General features: G+C 37.3%; 1 protein-coding gene across 1 annotated transcript in view; it reads right to left on the bottom strand.

Moving 5' to 3' along the window:
- Window positions 1–21,348, bottom strand: part of TENM2 (teneurin transmembrane protein 2) — a 1,855,021-nt gene that overhangs the window by 566,021 nt on the left and 1,267,652 nt on the right. The gene's annotated exons all lie outside the window — the stretch shown is intronic.

Raw genomic sequence — 21,348 nt, 5'->3', positions numbered from 1 at the left:
GGATATTTTCCTTGGAAATATCAACATAACCAAAACCTTCTTGGAGGCTAATCCTTAGCCCATGATTCACAATTTCTCTGAAGAAAATACTGAATCATACCAAATAAAAAAAAAAAAAAAACAAAAAACCACCACGGTATCAGAATATTCATGACTTGCTAACAAGCATAGCAGGATGGACAGAAGTAATTTAACTCTGCCCTGCTGAGTCACTTTGGCTGTCCATCTACACAGAATGAACCTAATTAGCCGCTATCAAAAATGCCACAGCTTGAGCAATGGGCAAAATGTATGAGGGAAATAAAAATCAATCAGCACGAAACACCTTCATTTCCATTTACTAAATATTAAGTTTAGTATTTTATCCCAAATTAACTGACAGCTAATGAAGGCCTTATTTAACAGTATTCTTCTCAAACTCGGAATGGGAGAGAGATTATTTCTGAGTACTCAAGCTTATCCATCCATTTCAAATTCTTCCAGAGTATGCTCTATCACAGCGTATTTCAACTTGCATTTGCAACAGAACATTCAACCACATAACACTATACTGAGATAACATTAATGGTCTGTCTTAAACAGATAAAAGTAGGGACAAAAAAAATCATGCTGACACTTTATTAAGGTCTTCTACTGCTGTGCAACACACACACACCCCTGCCTCCACCTGACACAATAGCTTATATTAAAACAAGAGCATCTGTCCAGATTTGTAACCTTTACCCAAAATGCTCCTGCTGTAGTGCATGTACACAAGCACCTAACACCATACATTTTTGGTAGGTGCCTGTCCGTCTTCAAGGAGCAGATCTGGTTTTAAAGATGAGATGCATATTTTTCTCTTTTTAGCTGTATTAACCATCACTTTCACTTAACAGCACAACAGCTAGCAAGAATAAAGTTCTATTTTAGTTCATATATACATATAGTCTCCCTGATTTAGGCATTCATTCTATGAACATGAGCACGCCACATGCAATAAGAGGATCTATTTAGCATACATTTCATTTCACTCTCTTCAGCTTTTACACCGGTTGTAGCTGACATTTCCACCCAGTCCACACAGCAGCATTTTGACCTTGCTTTCAGAGGCTCTTTAGCATAAAATAATCTTTGTGGTTAGAGCCTGCAACTTATGCTGAATTATGGGTACTTCACAGTAAGGAAATAAAAAAGCATAGTCAAATGCTGACAGTACTCCGATGCTTTTCCCATAAGTCCTCTGAAGAACCAGCCAATTACCCTGCAATTGACACGAGTGACTGAAAAAAGCATCCTCATTTCTAGCATTCGTAAATTTTTTTGCAAGTAGCTCATCAAAACTAAATGTATACTTATTACAGACACAAAGGCATGCTTAAATCACATTAAAGGGAAAATTTTATGATACTTGTAATTATTTTCCAAAAAAATTATTTTTCTATGCTGTTTGTAGTAATCCTTTGCAAGCTTTAAACTTAAATCTGTTTCTTTACTAAACTGTTTTCTTGCAGTGTATGTGAATACTGGTTTGCTATAATAGGATTGCTCATGAGCACCAGGCTTCTGGCATTGATCTTTATAACAGAAAAAGGAACACTGAAACATTTGCTCCTGGGGGTGTCAAAATACACAGAAAGGACTGCGTGGTGTTTTAGGAAGAATTTACAAAAAGGATGCAGATCAAAATTGTAACTAAATCCAAGATGGCTGCATTCCTGAGAAGCTGTCAAACATTACTGACATTAAAGACCTTTTATCTAATAACAAATCATTAAGATCTGGTATTAGGTATCAAACCATTCTGGCAAAGGACGAAAACAGGTAGATAAAAGGCGGTGTGAAGGGAATGATGGTAGCACTCATGACTGTGTGATTTTAAGCTTTACTTAGAAGTTTATTCATAGTGCTTGTCACTAGTTTATCTGAGTCTTTCATACATACGTATTTATGGACACACAGACACATCTTCTTCCTCCTTTTCCACGCAAATATGAGAAGTCTTTTATTTCTCTAAATAAAATTATGAATTGACAAATACAGAAATTTGTGGCAGAAAACATCCAGGATAACACCATTTCCATGAGTCTTGCTCCTCTAGTCTGGATTATTACTTCAATTATGAGGGTATTATACTTCTTTTTAGACAGAACGTACCTTACTCTACAACAAATGAAAATGCATTAGGGACTTAAAAGTACAATAGATTTTTAAAAAAGCATATAACTGAATGCTAAAGAAAAAAACAGAAACAAGAATTAACATTTAAGTTATAATATGAAATAGTCTGCTCTATCTTTCAAAAAGAAAATCACATTTAAAAGCCAGGAACCAAACAATTTAATGAAGGACCATATTTAAATATTCTCTAACAGTCTCATTAAACATTCCAATAATTTTTTTAAACCTGGCTTTACTCTTCCTCAGTTGCAACACACAGATAACAGGCATCTGTTATATTCACCTCCATTATATTTTTTAAAGCTCATTTCTAATCAAATGATAGCAAATTTCAAACTTTAACATTCAAGCCAAAACCCAACTCTGTGCCTGGGTTTTCTGCCAAGTGTTGATAAGATCCCCCCTCAGCCGTCTTTTTTCCAGACTGAAGAGACCCAAATCCCTCAGCCTTCCTTCATAAGAGAGGCGCTCCAATCCCCTCAGCATCTTGGCAGCCCTTTGCTGCACCCTCTCCAGCAGTTCCCTGTCCTTCTGGAACCGGGGAGCCCAGAACTGGACACAGTACTCCAGGTGCGGCCTCACCAGGGCAGAGTAGAGGGGGAGGATGGGCTCCCTCGACCTGCTGGCCACACTCTTCTTGATGCACCCCAGGATGCCATCGGCCTTCTTGGCCACAAGGGCACATGGCTGGCTCATGGTCGTCCTGTTGTCCACCAGGGCTCCCAGGTCTCTTTCCACAGAGCTGCTCTCCAGGAGGTCAGCCCCCAACCTGTCCTGGTGCATGGGGTTATTCCTCCCCAGGTGCAGCACCCTACACTTGCCCTTACTGAATTTCATAAGGTTCCTCTCCGCCCAACTCTCCAGCCTGTCCAGGCCTCTCTGTATGGCGGCACAGCCTTCTGGTGTGTCAGCCACCCCTCCCAGCTTTGTGTCGTCAGCAAACTTGCTGAGGGTGCACCATTATAGCAAGTTGCTTCAAAGCTCCTAATTCAAAAGTCTCTGTTTGAAAATCTGGACATGAACTGTTCCACATGTCCCTTAAAGCCAGGAGCAGAAGAAAATACTGCTTTCACAGCTCCTGTGCACAGGAATTAGAAGGTTCTAGTCCTTATGCAGCAGGCTTATTTTTGAATCTTTTTCTGTCCTCCTATTTACTCATAGTTACTCATGTATTTTATTGTTATGTTTCCATTGTAAAAGAAAATGAATGGGCTGATGTTTCATGGTTAAGTACAGAATAATTGTAATCAAGCTTCCAAGCTGTGACATGGCTAAAGTAACTCCTGATTGTTGTGGTTTTCTAGATATAAACCATCTGAATTTAATTCTGATCCATTCTTTGTGAATAAATGGCGTCCCTCTCACTTACAAAACAAGACCTCTGAAACATGGAGAAGCAGCCACAGTATGAAGGACGTGTTTTGCGTGGTATAACATAGCCATTGGGGCTAGCGCAGAAGATTTTCTCCCGCCACAACAAATTGTCAAATTACCACATTGGGGTAATAATTTCACGCTTAACTAAACATTTCTGCAATGTTAGCCCCACAGACATTTGCTGCAAGAGCAGTGACTTCAACTGAGGGGAAAAAGCATGTCGAGAAAAAGGTTATAAATTATTGGCTCATGTGGAGTTAAAGCTTTGTGGAGATTGAGAACAGTTGACAGAGGGGTCCCCCCAGCAGCGAGCGCTGGGTGACATGCAGCCATGCAACATCTTACAGGGAAAACGGAGAATGTCATCACTAGCCTGACTGTTTGAATCACAGAGGAATTACAGCGCTACTTAGCAGTCCACCTTAATCAAAGGTGAAAAGATAAATAGTAACTCTACAAATCTCGCCTAATTCCTCACCCAAAGGTTGATTACTTGAGATCTACGCAGAAAAGGGTAAATTTAATCTTTCATCTACGTTGTAGCAGCTAGATAAATTACAGAGACCCACATAAAATTGACCTTCAACTACCACTTTCTGATAACAGAGAGGAGTTTCTCACCTTTTCTTTTATCAGATCTGCCTCAAAAGTTCCTGCAGCAACATTTCCCTATATTTAGAAACCAATCAGTGCCAGCAGCTGCAAGATTTGCCCTCCAAGCAATCAAGGGCGGGAAATATGTAGCTCAAGAAATCCAGTGAAGCAGAAATTTGTGATCAGACTCTAGAGGAAGCTCTTAAGGAATCTATATTCATCTCGAAATTAAGAGGCCAAACCTTGACTCTTACAAAGCACAACACTTTGAAGCACAGTTCTGAGGTTGGGAGTTTTCAGCCTAAATTTCAGAACAACAGTTTGGATGACTGGCTTGAACCCACCACGACCGTCAAACACTGCTAAACAAATAAAAAAAGTATGCAATTACTATGAACTGCAGAAACAATCAGTACAGCAGGACGTAGGGGAAACATGAAGCTTTTCTGAAGCACTATATCGCAGTCTTAAAGTACAGCCATCTGGATACAAGGCGGTTGATGCAGCAGTGGATCTACAGCGTTTGATCACAATATCTCTAAACATTTTTTATTTTGAAGACTCCAGAACCCAAGTTTCACCATGCATGGGATGCAGAAAGGGATGTTACTAAAAGAAGATGGAACAGTATTTTATCCAGCATGATTACATCATCTATGTTTTTCCTCAGACTGAAACACGGTACAATGGGAAGTATTTCCTCACAAATGAGAAGTTACAGTATTGCCACAGGAATTCAGAATTACCCAATTCATCTTAGGCAAAACTATTGGATTTCAGACTTGCACTCAGGCCACAGAAAGGGTAAGACCTTATAAGCAGGGTACATCATCGCAGTCAAGTTAAAGACTGAGTACGTGTTATAGACACTTTCTTATCAGTACAAAGGCACATATTTATCTTAGTTTTGTTGTTGGGTTTTTTTTTTTTCAGTGACAGCACAATATAAACTAAGGGCATGCCTATCTCTCACTCTTTTCATGGCACTAAGCACTTCAGCTTCACCAGTAGCAAGACACAACATACAGCCTCAAAGGCAATTTACAGTCATCTATATGCTGCACTTCCAGTAAGAAAACCCTTAAGAGCTAACAAACCTTTCTCAAGATAGATGCAATCATGTTAGTGTTAAAGTTTACGTTCCAATTTATTGAAATTATGATTCTCAGGGTTATCCTGTTAAACACAAGTAGAAGTAAAAGCAAAAAACATCTTAAAATGTATTTCAGAAGAACACTGTCTTTGAACTCTTAAATGACAGAGAGGTGTTATCAAAGAAAAGAGTATGCTACAAAGTTATACAAACTCCACTTGAAATACTGTCTTATAAGACTGCTGTTCTGCTAAATTAGATATTGTCTGCATTTTGCACAGATTACTAAAAGATATAACAAATATTTAGTAACTGCAGCCTGTGACATACTGTTGCCTTTTTGCAAATGCTAAGATTTCTAATTTCCTTTTTTTTTTTTTTTTTTTTAACAAAATAGGGCATTATGCAACCCTTTTATTTGCAAATTGCTTTAAAGAAGCTCTACTCACAAAAACCAGTCTAGTTCACTTGCCTTCTGCAAACATATCCTAATATGAAACTATGCTTGCTTCTCATCCATTACCACTTAGCTTCCAGTCATCATTTTCATACTGGCAAGCTGTATTTGGTTTAGACAGAATAAAATCCAAACAGCTGTAAGAAGAACTAACCACAGCTCATTCTGACTTAGAGAATTAGAAATTATAAAAACTGCTTTCTACTGATTTTGTGTTACACTGAGTTTATGTTTCTGTATCATTGTCAGAAACACAGAACATTTGCACAGTCAGAAACATCCACCCAAAAATTAACATTTTTTCAATGGAAACACCTAATGAAACTTGCTCTTCACAGCTTTCTCGTGCAAATTTCAGATTATAAACTAGAAAGATCAAACTTCTCTAGAAACTGTAAATAGTCACATTTCACCATAGCTTTTTTATACTGCTGGACACAAAAAGTTCCCCCAACAATAAGATATAAGGCGCTAACAAAACAAAAAAAAAAACAACAAGGGGGGGGGACGACAGAGAAAACACAGAAAAAAGGCATAATTTCCTACTTTAAAACAAAAAATAAAATGAGTTAAGGTCATCACTGAGAAGAGCCCAAAAATATGCAAATCTGTAATCATGTCTTAAAAAGGTTTTAATATCTTTCATCTTATCTCTCCTGCAGCCAAACAGAAGAAAGGAAATCTTCAGCTCATCAGCAAATCCCCACAATCAGTTATTGTGGACAAGTGATGAAGCTCATTTTATTTAATTCAATTAAAACAAGAGGCAACTACGATCATAGCCATATTATTCTACCACTACACACACACCCCCTTTTTTTTTTTTTTTTTTTTTTTTTTTTTTTTTTTTTACAACTCTACTGCTGTAGTCACATTGCAGATCCTGTTTACATCTAGCAATAAAAATATGTCCTATTCTTAAAACATATGATAGGTGCTAAAGTAATATGGTATTCATTAGTTCTTCCAACTTCAGTAACTTATCTTTCCACAAGAAGCAAAGGACTGACTACCTCTGATGTTTTGGAGATAAAACCTTGAATCTTGCGAAATAACTTCAAAAACACAGCTCAGTGTGGAATTGCACTTTTACAGGAAGGAGCCAGAACATTCTGTGATTCTTCTTTTTTGACATGTTAATTGTTCTTCCATACACAAGGAGAACAAAAGCAGCAGCATGCCATATTTATTCAATGAAAGTTGAGCCACAGGGGTTATGGTACATTCTTTCTCCAACATCAGCCAAATTATCTCAGTGCCCAACTTTTAAGAGGCTGCAATAATACTCCATCATTTGAGAATGCTGGTAGGCTTATGCATCATTTTAACAGCATGAAGGCAGATTGAGATCATCTCCCTCTTATAGGAACCTGGAGACAAGCAGCAGCCCTGGTGAATCATTTTCATACATTCTTACTCTTAACAATACCCTTAAAGAGACACTACCATACTAGTCAATCTTCATTCAGCACATACAGTAACTTTTTTTAGGATGGAAAAGTTTATGTTGTGTCTAAAATACCTGCTTTTTTCTTTTTTTAAATATATTCAGAAGGCTCCAATATAAGGTCATTCTGCCTACCAATAGAACCCAAGATCCCTGAAATTAATTGGGGGGGGGGGGGGGGGGAGTAGAAATAATCTTTGTAGGTATGAGAAAACGCATGATACAGAAATATTAACTTGAGAACATTTGATTTTAATGCTTCAGAAAGAATAAAAAAAATTTCCTTGAACATTTCTATGTAAAGTTACATAGAAGTTACTTCTATGTACTTCTATGTTACTTCTATGTAAAGTTCACATACGCACAGAAATTTAATAAAATGAGAGAATCTTAAACACGAGAGTGGCAACTGATGGAATAAAGGTGATAAGTTAATTCTTAATGAGAAAGCTCATGGCTCTTACAAAATCAGTTTATTTGAATATAAGATGTCAGCCTATTTTTCTTCCCAGAAACCTAATCCTTCAAAGCAGGCTCTTTCTTTTTTTTCCTTTTTCTTTTTTTTTTGAAGTAATTTTAATTAGAATGAATGGACCAAACTTTCCCTTTCAAAGAAAACACATACATTTAAACATGAGGGCACTGCAATTCAGTTGAAGTTTTGTCTTCATATTTGTAGGAAATGTGGATGCTTATAGGAAAATACCTCAATTTTATTTTCAGTTTGACTTAAAGTAAAAAAAGACTTAAAATAAAGCACCAAAAGGGATGCCAATTTTTATTAGGTAAGCCATACCTACACTTCTCCTTCCAGTGTCACACCAGCATGTATAACTGTGTTTCTAATTATGCCACAGAGGTTATTCCTTCACTGTTTCTCGCATTAAAGAAAACAAACAAACAAACAAAAAAAACCCAACGTGTATCTCAAGGTACTTGGAGAGGGTAAGCTGGTATATCCAAACGGCAGTTTAGGGTAGAATGCTATCCTCAGTTTTAAAATATAACACGTTTTCCCAGAGCATAAGCAATCAATGCTACCTTAACTTATGTCCTCTTTGAATTCACGTAGGAAAGGATGGAAGGGTGGAAAGAGAAAATGCACCTTGAATACAGCAACAGCTTAAGTCAAGAAAAAAGGATAAGGACTCCCCTGAGTGAGTGGTGTTTTAGAAAATGGGTATCTCCTAGTTATTAATGCTTAAAAATAATGTTCATTTTAATTTAGATATGCAACATTGCTCTACAAGTGTTGATAAACGTAGCGGCCTGTGCAGTGCATGGCTGTAGATTTCAAAAGACAGTTGTCGAGTGTGAGTTTGGCAGGTGGGTGAATGGCAGGGAGCGCAGGAATGACTGGCTGAGCCAAAGAGAGCCTCTCCTGCTCCTCCACACCCCAGGAAGCAGATGAAGTGGTGCGGCATTCGTCGTGCAGGGTATCTGAGCCTGGAACACCCACGGCCCAGAGAGACAAGTGAGAATGGCAAGTTGGTTTTGGGTACTGCCTCAGGGGAAAGCAAGTAAGAGACAGAATCATAAAGGAAGGCTGGCAATTCAGAGACTAAATCTCCAGTAACATTTTGATTTTTTTGGTAGAGCTTCGCGTTTAAAAAATACAGATTCATTTAGGCCATTCTGAAATCTACAGTGATGTTAGACTTATTTTTCATCCAAGTGCGAGATCTGCCTCAATACTGAAACTGAAGCACAAGGTATCACCCAACTCAGACTACGGGATGCCACCAATACACAATGTTGAGTAAACTTCAATTACTTCAGCCCCTCCTGCCACCCAGGCAAGTTGCCCATGCTGCAGCTTTGGGTCACAGACTCCTATACTGTGTTTTATTACAGAAAACAACAGTCATGGCACTCAAAAAGTGTGATTACAGCAGGTAGCTCATTACCCAACAATATTCTGTTTGCAGGCAAGTGAACTGGCAATCTAACAGCCTCTCAACAGGCATCAAGATCAGAAGGGATGCAACAAAAGGTTCATTAATACAAACACCCACCAGAAGAACCTATATACAGACTGACTTCGGACTCTAGCTAAACGCCAGGCTAAGTGCCTTTTCCTTTCTCTCAGGATAGGAGATGCTCTTTGATTCTTGAGTCATGAAGTGAAAGAAGTTACAAAAGTCATGTTCAAAGAACCACAGGTATTCAGAGCAACTGCCCCAGGTAAATTTTTAGTGCTAGCAGGAGCCACCGTTGCCAGGGAGGAAACATGCCACTCTATGAGAATGACTTGCAACAGGAGAAAGGAGGTGCGGGATCATCTTCATGGCCCACTTTAAAGGGATGTCAGTGTGCTCTTCAGATTGTGACAGCCAGTGGCATGAAAGGCTTGGCAGGATGTGCCTGAGGGCTTCTACTTGATCCTTCTTTTAAAGAAGTGCCAACAAGCTCAGAATCATGGAAAGGAAGCAGGCATTACAAAATACATATTCTTATCAGAATTCTTCTCCAATCTAGCAACAAATAGAGTTGGGAGAGTTTCAGAAAAGGTTGGTTAATTTATGGTGTGACAAGCAGTGCAGTAGTATACATAATCAAAAGGAAAACAGTCAAGTCCCCAGTGGGCCATATGGTCAGTGAAGACTTTGTGCTTCTGGTTTTTGTGCTGTCCATATGCTTCTCCTGAAAAACAGCAGAACAGATTATCTGTTCTGCTTTCAGAGAACAGGGTTCAAAATCTGGCACTTGTGGGTTCCTGGAGTCTATGATCATGCCTGTCCAGCACTGGAAACTGAGAAACTAATGTCTTCCTGCAAGATAGAAGACTGCTTTCATCAAAAATAGAAATACTACTCCAAATGCAGGACTTCATGTCATTTTGCTTAGTAATTCACATGGTCATTTTGCATGTTTCAATGGAGCAAATGTCTGTTGAGAAGGGTGAGGGTGAATTCTTTTATATGCAGCTCAAACAGAGAAGATGTTTTATTTCACATAGTCGTCTTGACTTCCTTCTTGAACCTTTCTGGGCAAGTGCATTTGTCTCAACATGTTTTTAAAATAAGGTCCACAAGATACGTGGATTAGCCAGTTTGTAAAATCTAACAGAAATTTTGATGATTTTGCTCACTTAACTCACTGATCAGTTTCTAGTTGATAGCAAGAGTCAGTTTTTAGTTTCAATGTCATCACTACTTGACTCTTGAGTCTTGAGGATTTCTGTTGGCCTTGCTCAGCAGAGATTGGTCAAAAATCAGATTCTATTGATCAGACCCTTAAAAAAAAAAAATCAGCAGCTACTACCTGATTCAGGCCTGCTACCTAGATACTTTGTCCTTTATTTAACCATTCTTTCCATTTGGCCATGCACTTAGTACCTTCTTTGTTGCAGAACTACATCTATGAGAAATCAATAGTGTGGATAAATGAACACTTGCTAATTCAAACTCACAAAATAGCAGAAATAAGACAGAACTCAATTATACCTAGGTTTATCAACGGTGTTAATGACATACTGTAGCAGCTCAGCAAAGGCAGATGTGTTTGGGAACAGTGCATACTGCTGATTTTATCTCTATAAAGATACAAGGAGCCAAGAATCACTTGATACTGTTACTCCTTAACTGGGAGAAGACAACGTAAGGACTACTTAAAGGCGGACTCTGACCTAGTTTCAAAAATTTATGTATAAAAGACTAAGGTTCACATGGCCAAACATATGCTTGGTTTGCTTGATGAAATGGCTCTATACAAATGAACCTAGTCACACCAAAGCAAAACCCCGAACACAACTATGGAGTCACAAAAATTGTTCTGTATGCCAACAGTATGGCATTTAAATAACAGTATTGAACAATACATTCATTCACAGCTGTTTGGGTATCCATTAACGAAGGAAAAGATTCATCATGTGGCTGGATTCAACAGCAGGTACTGACTGAATACTGCCTCTTAGACACGTCATACTTAGTGACATCTAATATCTATTTGCAAAAGGCTGAGCACAATTAATTATATCTATGCTCAGGGCTCAGCAAAAAGTGATACTAAGCAGACTGGGCAAGCGTGATACAGGAAAAAATGACCAACCCATGGCAGCAACTACCCATCAACACAGGGTTTGGTGGACATAAGAGCACAGACTTCTTTAGGCACAGTTTCACTCCTTCCTTCTTTCTATTCAACTTGGACTGAGTGATTTTGGCATTGCCCGAGACATGGATCATATGGTTGAAATGTCAAACGCATAACTAGAATATAATTTATACCCCCAAACCACATCGTTTTAAAAAAATGGGACCTGCCTTTATACATGTAAATTCTTTGAGGTATATAGCTTGCTTTAAACTTCTGTTGGCCATTTGGCCTAGAACCCAACGCTAGGGCCAAGCAAATCCTGCTGTGAATACAGAATTTAAAGCCTTCATTCTCCGTCTGCTTAACCCTAGCAAGAAGGATTAGGAAAAATAGGGAAGTATGAAATGCCTTGATTAAAAAAAAAAATCCAAAATATTTAACCTTAAAACCAATATGCACCATTTAAGATTATTTCCTTCGTTGTAGCACACGAGGAATGAACCACTACTAACCTGCAAAACGTTACACACAAAATTAATGTCCCTCTCAACATCATTAGAGTGAGCCTAATCCAAGCTGTCTGTACTGCTGAAGGAAGTCCGTAGTTACATATAATAAAGGTGTTAAAAGCTCATGAACAAAAAATCAAGTTAGTTTCAGGTTTACTAAAATATCTGTACTGTTTGTATTTCAGCCAATGAAGGACTCAGACGTAGGTGTATCAATGCAAGGTTTTTCAACTGCCATTATCAGGGGCAATACTTTGCCAACAATATCCCTTCTCAAGTTTTCACGCAATAAACGAACTCCATTTGGTTCCTTTGACTATGACAGTGACTGCATCCATTGAAGTTGAGGCACTGTTCTTTCTCAATTTGTCTTCATTATTATTTACCCATCCAGCACCAGTCCACTGAAAATCATATATTCATTTGTTACAACTGTAATTACTGACAGTCTTTATACCCAACTCTATTCAGCATGCGAAGAACAGTTAACTTACGAACAGAGTAACAACATCCTGCTGAAAATAAACCGAAGACCATGTTTCAGGGTTTAGCACAATACAGGCATCTACACCAGGTTTAAAGCACCTACTTAATACACGCAGTGTTTCATACGACATTGAAATGAGAGCCAAAGATAATTTCAAATGAAAGAACCATTTGTTTAATACTATTTCTCATCTCTGTTCACTTGGCCACTGGGGGTGAAAACACAGGCTAATAAATGTCAAAGAGATTGTTTCTCTTTCAAACAAAACCCACAAAAACCAAACGCACACACGAAGCACATACAAATGCAATGTGTTTGTTTAAAGACTATACCATAAAATTGGTGCAGTCTATTTTTTTTTTTATTTTTTTTAAAAAAACTGCATTGTAAGTGTCCCTTGACAGAATGACTTAATGACATTTTGATTTTGATAATTTGTTCAACTCAGCTTGACCACAAGTCTGCGACTTTGACATTATTTGACGTTATCTACTTAGAAGGTACTGAACTAGTACTCAAGTGTTTGACATCAGAGTGGCAAATCACTGGACTGACAGACCTTGACCAAAAGTATAATTAAATCATTATATAGCTAGGTATTTCCTATAAAAACAATCACAGAAGATACCATTACTGGTCAAGAGAGTAATCAGCTCTGTGAGCCTCAGCTCTATTCACAAATGTGCATTATTCAGTGAGATACAAGGGTGCTCTGTAACAGCTGCAGATTGCATTCATCTTTCATATAAAAAGAGCAACTACACAAAGAATGAAACTTTTGCTGAGTAAATAAATACAAAGACTGACTAAAAAAATACAACAACTGAACACCTAATTTCAGACACCAGACTGAAATAAAGCATGCAAGTAAAGGAATATATACAATGAACGACAGACACTGACACTGTGCATGAGATCCGTAAGGAAAAAGCACAGGCATAACAGATGCTGAAGAAGTCCATTACTTTCTCTCACTGTACCGAAGTCCTGCTGTAACAAGCCAAACACATAAAAAGAATCTCATGAACAAGAGTAACTTTGCCTCAGCTTTTTCTCGTCTTTTATCTTCTGACATTGTATTTCAAATGTTAAAATTTCTATCAAAAAGCACAGTTTTAACAAGATAGCTACATTACAACTGAATTCTCTAGAATATAGGATATAAATAAGTTACAGTGTAGTTTGATTTCTGTCTTTGAAACTTATGCACACTCATGCAGGCGCCTTTTTTGTTCTTTTTATCATTTTTTTCTTAAAGGAAATCATTAAGAGAAGCAGACCGTTAAGCACAAATGGTACTGAACACTTTTCTAATCAGAGATTTTACTATTATGATAATCACATTAGCCTTGATTCTTCTTCTCCAGTTAAGAAAAATCAGGAATTTCCTTTGAGAGAGAAACTATAAATGCTCCAACCACAAGGGAAAAAAGAAAAAGGGGAGAAAAATAAACAAATAAATAAAATAAAATCCAGCAAGAGCGTGCAACCGCGTAACAGGCCTCATTCCAGGATTCTTGTGGATAAGAGAGCCTTTCTATCACATCATCATCCATAAGAAATACACACTGCATGTACAGCATGTAGTGTGGCCTCAACACTTTTTTTTTTTTTTGGGGGGGGGGGGGGGAGGGGGGGGTTGGTTTTGTTTGTTTGTTTGTTTTCTTCTAAAGTGTTCGTACATGTACTTTCAACCTCTTATCCTTGCTCTTGGCCTGTAAGTCTCTTTGTGCAGGTTTGGAACTGGCTGTGCATGCCTGCAGGCTAGAGGATGCTGACCTTGGGCAATCATGTCCTCAGACACAGCCCTGCCACGTGTCTGAAACCTCTGCCAGAGAAAGGATGCCTTAAAAGATCCACCCAAACAAAATCCATACTAAGAAAGAGAGAGAATGTCCATTCTGTCTTGATAAATTTTCCATTTTCCAGCAACGGGCAAAATAACGCCATCTTTCCTCCAGCTTATAGGATCATTTGTCCTACAGTTGGTCAGAATTTGCCTATCTTTAGGACATTCACTCTTTGTCAAATTTGGAAGAAGTCAGTCTAAAGTTTTAAAGTGAGTGAGGACAGGAAGGGAGAGGCAGAAGTAGGGAAAACAGGGATAGACTGACAGTATCATCATATTAAGACCCAAGGATAAACATCCTTAATTAAATAAACATCCCTCACCCTCTGCTGTCAAAAGCTCCCCAGCTACAAGGCTGAGCAAAAAGGAATATAAAAATTTTCCCGGCGAGTAGATGGTAAATTCATGGTCTTTTCAAGTCAGTGTCAATTCTGCCTATTTAACTAGTTACCATTATTTTCAGGAATTCTAGAATATCAGCTTCCTTCAAAGTCAGCTAACCTACCTATGGTGTTTTCTACCATATTCAGATTTTTTTTTATTTATTTATTTTATTTATTCTTCTTACTGTTGCAGTTCTGGAAGATATGTCATTTTATTTATGGCCTGAATTTTCTGACCTCCAGTTCCAAAATTTCATGTTCCAACAGGACATTCCATTCCAAATGTAAAAACCAAACCAAAACATAAACCCTGGCCTCCTAGCTATTCTTGGCAGCCTGTTCTGCTATGCCATCACTACCATAGTATTTTTCCATTCAGCTTCTGTACTCTCTTCATTACTATGTGCTTTGAAAGCTATACATGTGAAACAAATAAAGGAGGAACATATGGGCCATCAAGGTCACTTACTAGTGAAAAGTCCTCCTTTGAGAAGGGACTGCTGCTTTGAGAATGCTGCGATGAGGGATGACCTTAGAGACGATAAATGCTGCTGTTCTTTACTGTGCATGTCACAGATTAATTCACTTGATCTGATCTGATGGTTCCACAGAGTGCTAACCAGAGCTAAGTGCTACTGGCAATAGGAACTGATTGGTTCAAGAGATGTCATTATCTCTGAATAAATGCACTGATAAAAGAGAATCATTTCAGACCAAGAGCTGACGGAAGTAACTGATATATCACCATAAATTTTTACTCATTCATATGATTCCTAATGATGCACATATTTGAGCATGCGTTTCATTACTTGAGTTGCTTCACTTTAAGAACATCCTCTTTTTCTCTTGCCTGAGTATTTCTATTAAAATTCACATATAAGGTATACTACTCAAGCAAGCACAATTCACTTTATAGTAACAACCTTCTCTTGAACTTACATTGCTCTGTCAAAGAAGTGATACCGAACCCCATGCCCCATAGCGGTCTAACCATAGGAGTAAATAAAACCCACTAGCTCTTTCCTATTCTGCCACTCTGCCCAAGCGTTTCATGGCAGCACATCATTTATGCTTAAGGTTCAGAGTGACTAAGGAATGTGGCAATAGCACCACTGCCTACACCCAGAACACACGCAGTGCCTCTGTGCAGCAACAAATCCAGCACAAACCAGGCACCTGCCCTTAATTCTCCTTAAAAAGTCAGACAGTGGAAAGGAGAAAATAATAGTGACAGCAATGCTGATCTTTCACACAGTAATATCTAACCTTCTGAGAGGACTACACTCTTTTTTTTAAGTTCGCAGAGGCATCTTGAAGTTTTTGTTCAGCCATGCATATTCTGAAACGGGGCAAGAGTCGAAGGATACTCGTCTGCCCAGCAGTTCTGAAAATGGCAGCCGGCTTTACACTCAGCATTGACAGCCCCTAGAGGTACCCAGAGTCACTTTATCTGTATGAAAGTCATAGGAATCTAAACCGAAGTATACGGAGCCCACTCCCTAAGTCTTCAACCGTATCTGCCAACTGTTTTTACTGACCTAAGAAAACACTTCAGGTTCATATCCTACAAAGACTTCTACATATGCACTGTGATTACTCCCCATTTACTTCTGAATATTCACAGAACGTGTGCAAGTCAGTGGAGTACAAACTCACTGCTTTATGGATCAGAGTTAGAATCGTTGAAATAAGAGTCTTCCTAAATGTATCAGTAACCTCTCATACTTCTTGCACACAAATTTCTATATAAAACCCCTAAAAACAGTAAGACTTTCTTAATCCAAATTATAAAGTTGAGACACACATAAAAATCTTCAGTAACTTTGCCGTCAGAGCATATTTTCATGATTATCAAACCATTTTTCAAAATAGTATGCATACATACTACCCCTATGCTATTTATTCTTTCTACTATGAACATAAGGTTGGAACTTAACTACTTTATTTTTAGCACACTCTACCTCCATAACAGCCACTATTAGAGTGTTATCTGTATCACAGTGGTATTTCTTAATTACATCAAGCCCCAGTGGAGTACCCCTACAAGAACCACTCAAAATTCTCATTTTTCCAAAGAAATAGTTACAAAAAATTATAGTGGGATAACATGCTAAATGTTCTACCCTAAAAAGCACAGTTTAGCTTTGGTTCCTTTTGGAAACACAAAAAACTTCACTACAAACAAGTAGAATTTACATTGGGGGGGGGAATAAAAAATTTCTAACCACACAGGAGACAGGATCATCTTAATTAGGAACTGCTGTTCTTTTTCATTTTCCCATCTACTCACCAATTCTGACATAGTACAGACTCTTCAGTCTTAAAGTTATGCAATAGAGTACTTTGTTTCTACAGAAATTCAAATTATATTTGGTTTTAACTTGAACATTCCTTTCAATTATTTTCATTAAAAAAATCCAGAAAATAGAAAATAGACTAATTTTGTGAACAATTTTAGAATGCATCTTCAGCAGCTGTTTATAATTAACATAAGCAATAAAGGGTTCCTTAGTTACTCAAGTACAAAGATTATCACAATTATTGCGAGTCATACATTTATTTCCCCATATTTAGGCGCTAATCCACATAGTCTGGTCCTTCACTGAAATTCTTCTATGTTTTCCCTTAGAATTCTGGGAATAAAGTACGTTTTTAATCGCCCAGGAGAGCAGGTTACCAAGTTACAAGCATATATTAGACAACTGCAAAAAGCAGTAACTTATGATTTTTTTCTGCCTTCAAGTAGATATTTTACAAGTACATGAATAACAATGTAAGTGAAAGAAAATCACCTGTGAAATTAGTTTGTTGTGGGTTTTTTATGACCTCTTCCACATGCACAGCGGGATCTATGCAAGAACTTACCTAGAAGTGGAAATTACATACTGACATTGTTAAATGCGTTAAAACTATTAATTATTTGCAAATCCCACATATCTGATGTGAGAAAAACAAACATAAACACAGAACAAATCACAACAAAAAAATTCACAGCACCCAGATGCTTAAAATTCCGAAGAAATTTAGGAATGACATAACGCTTTTATAGAGCTCATTTAAAATAATTAGGATGTAATAACAACGTAGGGCACATTCAAACTCACTGCAAACAAAGGATAATGCCATGTTTTCCTAGCTTCAGTAATTTCCCTCATTTTCCTCCATTGTACATGCTAGACATAATGCTTATGGTCTGAAAAACGACTAGAAAATTGTACCTTTTATCATCTCTTATTGTTTCCCAGTCATTCCATATTGCATTTGTTTATCAAAGCAACGCTCATACCATACTCGCACAACTCTAGAATTTCTTTTGTCCCTTTTCTGCTTCATTAGAGGATATTTAACAATATCAACTATCAATTTCCTTGGCAGGTTTAAATTAGGATACTTATTACCTGATCAATCAATTACTCATTCACGTCAGTAACTATTTCACACATCTGCTTTCAGGAGTTCAAGCCACCTTCTCTTCCATTACGCAGGGCAGCTGTTATTTCATTGCTTCCTTTTACTATGGCAGTATATCAGGTAAGTTATGTTCACAAATGTCTTGTTTCAGTTGAGTATTTGTCATCTCTAGCCATGAACTTCATTATCCATATTATAAGGAATTTGATTTTGAGTTGGCAAAATTTCTTTTCAAATGAAGGATGCAACCTGAGATGCTTCACCTGAACATGTCATCCATTGGACTACACAGGAGACATGTCTGGACTCTCCCTACGTGTAACAAACATTGACAAGGTTTATATCTTTAAAAAATGGACCAAAATTGTAAGGACCAGAACTGCAAGTGTTGTTACATATTTATGTTCTTTGGTATGTTTTGATAGATTGATTAAAATACAACATTTGAGGTATACAAATTTTATCTACTTTACAGAAAGCAAAAAATCTTCCTAACAAAAGAAACTCCTTCTTGAATAATCACCCTGAATTATTACATCCTTTGATAGCTTTTACTTTCCTGCTCCCCTCTTTTGAAGCAGAACAATCTCACAAGAACTTCTAAGTTCGTCACATAGATGAAGAGATCTTTTCTCCTTTGCGATACAGAGAACATAGATTTTGATATCCTGGATAAAAATCTGACCTTATTCACATGCATGCATTAGGCATGACTTTGCTTTAAATTTATCATAAATCCTGAGCATACTTTTAATAATTCTTGCACATAGAACAGAATTCTGCTGTACACTCTGCATTCAAACACTGAGGCTAGGAAGAAAAATTCAAAGTTTCACCAGCTTAAGAATAAACTGGTACCATGTGCTACCTTGTCCCTGTATTTTAAAAAGGAATCACTGAAAATTCTTACATAGTTGAATGAATTGTTTTCTGAAGAATTAACTGCAGGCTTACATTAGACTGCTCGAACTTTCTCACATTTGAAGGAATGCAACAAGCAACAAATCAGGACTTCAGATCAGGTTTCTTTTTTAAAAATAAATAAGCATATATACTAATCACTACATAACAATCTCATATTAATATAAAACTAATATAATGATAGCTGAATTAATTATTTCCGTTCCTATGTATTTAAGTTCTTCCCTTCTGCTAATCCATTTATTTTCTCTTTGTTTAATTTTTCTTGTAAGCTCCCTGACTTAATTTTAAGGTTATGTTTTAGTCTTTCTGCAATTATATTCATATTGCCAGAAACCACATGGAGATTACTGGGTCCTTTTTCCAGGTGATATATTAACTCCTAGATGAAGGCTTGCATATTACTCAATTCAAAACAGCATTCATAATGCTCACTTCAAAATAAGTTGTCAAAACACGTTTGCATAAAACTATTTTACTCTGATAAGTTGTACATGTTGCTTTTTGAATCCTCCTTAGACAGTTGCTTTTGTTCAACTTATCAATACAGCAATTCTCATTTAGAGCTTAATTTTAAATCATACTTTTTTTTATGTCTTTTTTTTTTCCTATATTTTGTTCCTCTGCAAAACTAATTAAATGAACATTTACTATGACTTACTTTTGCTGGTTATTTTTTTTGTGTTCCAGATTAAGACTGCAGTTGCCCTTCCCAAGAACTGAACCCTAACAGCTTTATCAAGGATTGTTTGAATTCCACAAATATTTTGTATTCTCTCAACTTTTAACCATTTTACATTAAGGATATTTATATAAAAGAAACAAATCCAATTGTCTCAGAATTTCAGCACTAACATAGCTTCTACCAACACACATGCCAAGGTTTATATGAAGAAATCTATCATATATTTTCACTCCAGTGTAGTCAGAGCCCCATGACTGACAGAAAAACTTTCATTTTCAATCTCAGTGGTGTTGTCTCTAATTTCTGGGTTTGGTAGCTCTTTCCAAATAAACTCTGACAATTAATATTGAGAAATAAAGGAAGTCAGGGGAATTCACATACATTATGTTATGAGGCACAGCTCTCTAGGCCTTCCTACGCATACACAGTCACACAGAAAAGAAAAAAATGAAACAGCCATTTGAAAAAAGCAGAAATGTAAGTACACCTCAGAACAATTTTTTAAAAAATGCAGCCACTGAAGCATGACATGTACAGTACAGAAAGAGAGAATTTCAAAAGGCATGTATTATCACTGTTGGAGGGCACATAATTCCGGTATCCACAATGGATACTGGAAGCCTGCTCAGACAGGGCAGCAAACCAAAGCTCTAAGCTTTGTCCCTTAAAGGACCACTGGTCCCTGACAACTTTTGTGACAAAAAAATGTCACAGTCACAGGAAAGAAGAAAATTTTAAGTTCACATCGAAAATTGCAGTATATGGTGCTTTCCACATTATACAATTATTTGGTCACTACTGTGGAGCAAATATGGGCCTGTACTGCAAAAGCAGCGTGTCCATGTCAACACAGCTCACGTCCAAAGCTGCTGCAAAATCAGCCTAGTGAAAAGCTCAGATTGAAAGAGCTGAATAAAGGCTTTTAGAAGAAGCAATGTAATAAAGCACGGAGAAACACTACTCAAAACTAAAACTGACAGAACTGTTTAACTGACAGAAGTGACTCTGGCACTTAAGGTAACGAAAAATGCACTAAAAACCAGATAGAAATACATACACAGTATCTTTCAATGCCAAAATCCTCGCAGGATCCTATCCAAGTCTTCAAGGACAGGCCTTCTTTCAGTGAACTGCAAAATGTTATACAAGTTCATCTAGAAATGTTGTTACTCTTACAGTAATATAAAACAATTCAGTAACTGACTAATTATTAATTGAAAATAAGGAACTTTTGCTAATCTCCAAGCTGCAGCTCCAAGAAACACCTCTGCTTGCTCAACAACCTTGGCTTTTCTACAAAATACCAGAAAAATCCAAATTATATTTTATCCACAAAACACTGTTACATACTTTACTAGGAACTAGGAATATTCGTATCTCATTCTTTTCCCATCAGTTAATCTATGTAAGCGCAAGAAACGGCAAGAGACAGATACTTAAGCAAACATTTTACATTACAAATTTATGAACACAAATAAAATAATATTTAATTACAACAATTCCCATATATAAAGGCGGGGTGAGGAAATCATTGGAATATCGTTACCCTTAAAACTTACAAGTGCAAATTTAACCCAGTGTTTGTGCACAAGGGAAATGCAAGCCAAACATGGATGTCTAATTCCATTGCTCTTGTGCTCACTACATCCTAACCAACTTTTAGATGAGAGGGCAACAACAAATGGAAAAGGACATGCAAAACCTGAACTGCAAAGGGAATGGCCACAGGGCAGTTGAACGGAAATTGAATAACAGAAGCGGTTTCTATCCCTTGTAAACAAATGCAAAATCCTAGTTCATTTGGCAATCAACATTTATAAGTCAACTTATACTCTTTTTAGCTAGAGGTGGCATGAAAAGCTTTTGGCCTGGCTGATGATGGACTACGAGAGATGACACCGACAACTACTCGCTTTTCAATCTCTCTCAGCACTGAC

The sequence above is a fragment of the Rissa tridactyla genome, chromosome 11 (genome assembly GCF_028500815.1).
Source record: "Rissa tridactyla isolate bRisTri1 chromosome 11, bRisTri1.patW.cur.20221130, whole genome shotgun sequence".
Lineage (NCBI taxonomy): Eukaryota > Metazoa > Chordata > Aves > Charadriiformes > Laridae > Rissa > Rissa tridactyla.
Note: the sequence above shows the minus strand (reverse complement) of the source record. Positions and strands in the feature narration are given on the sequence as shown.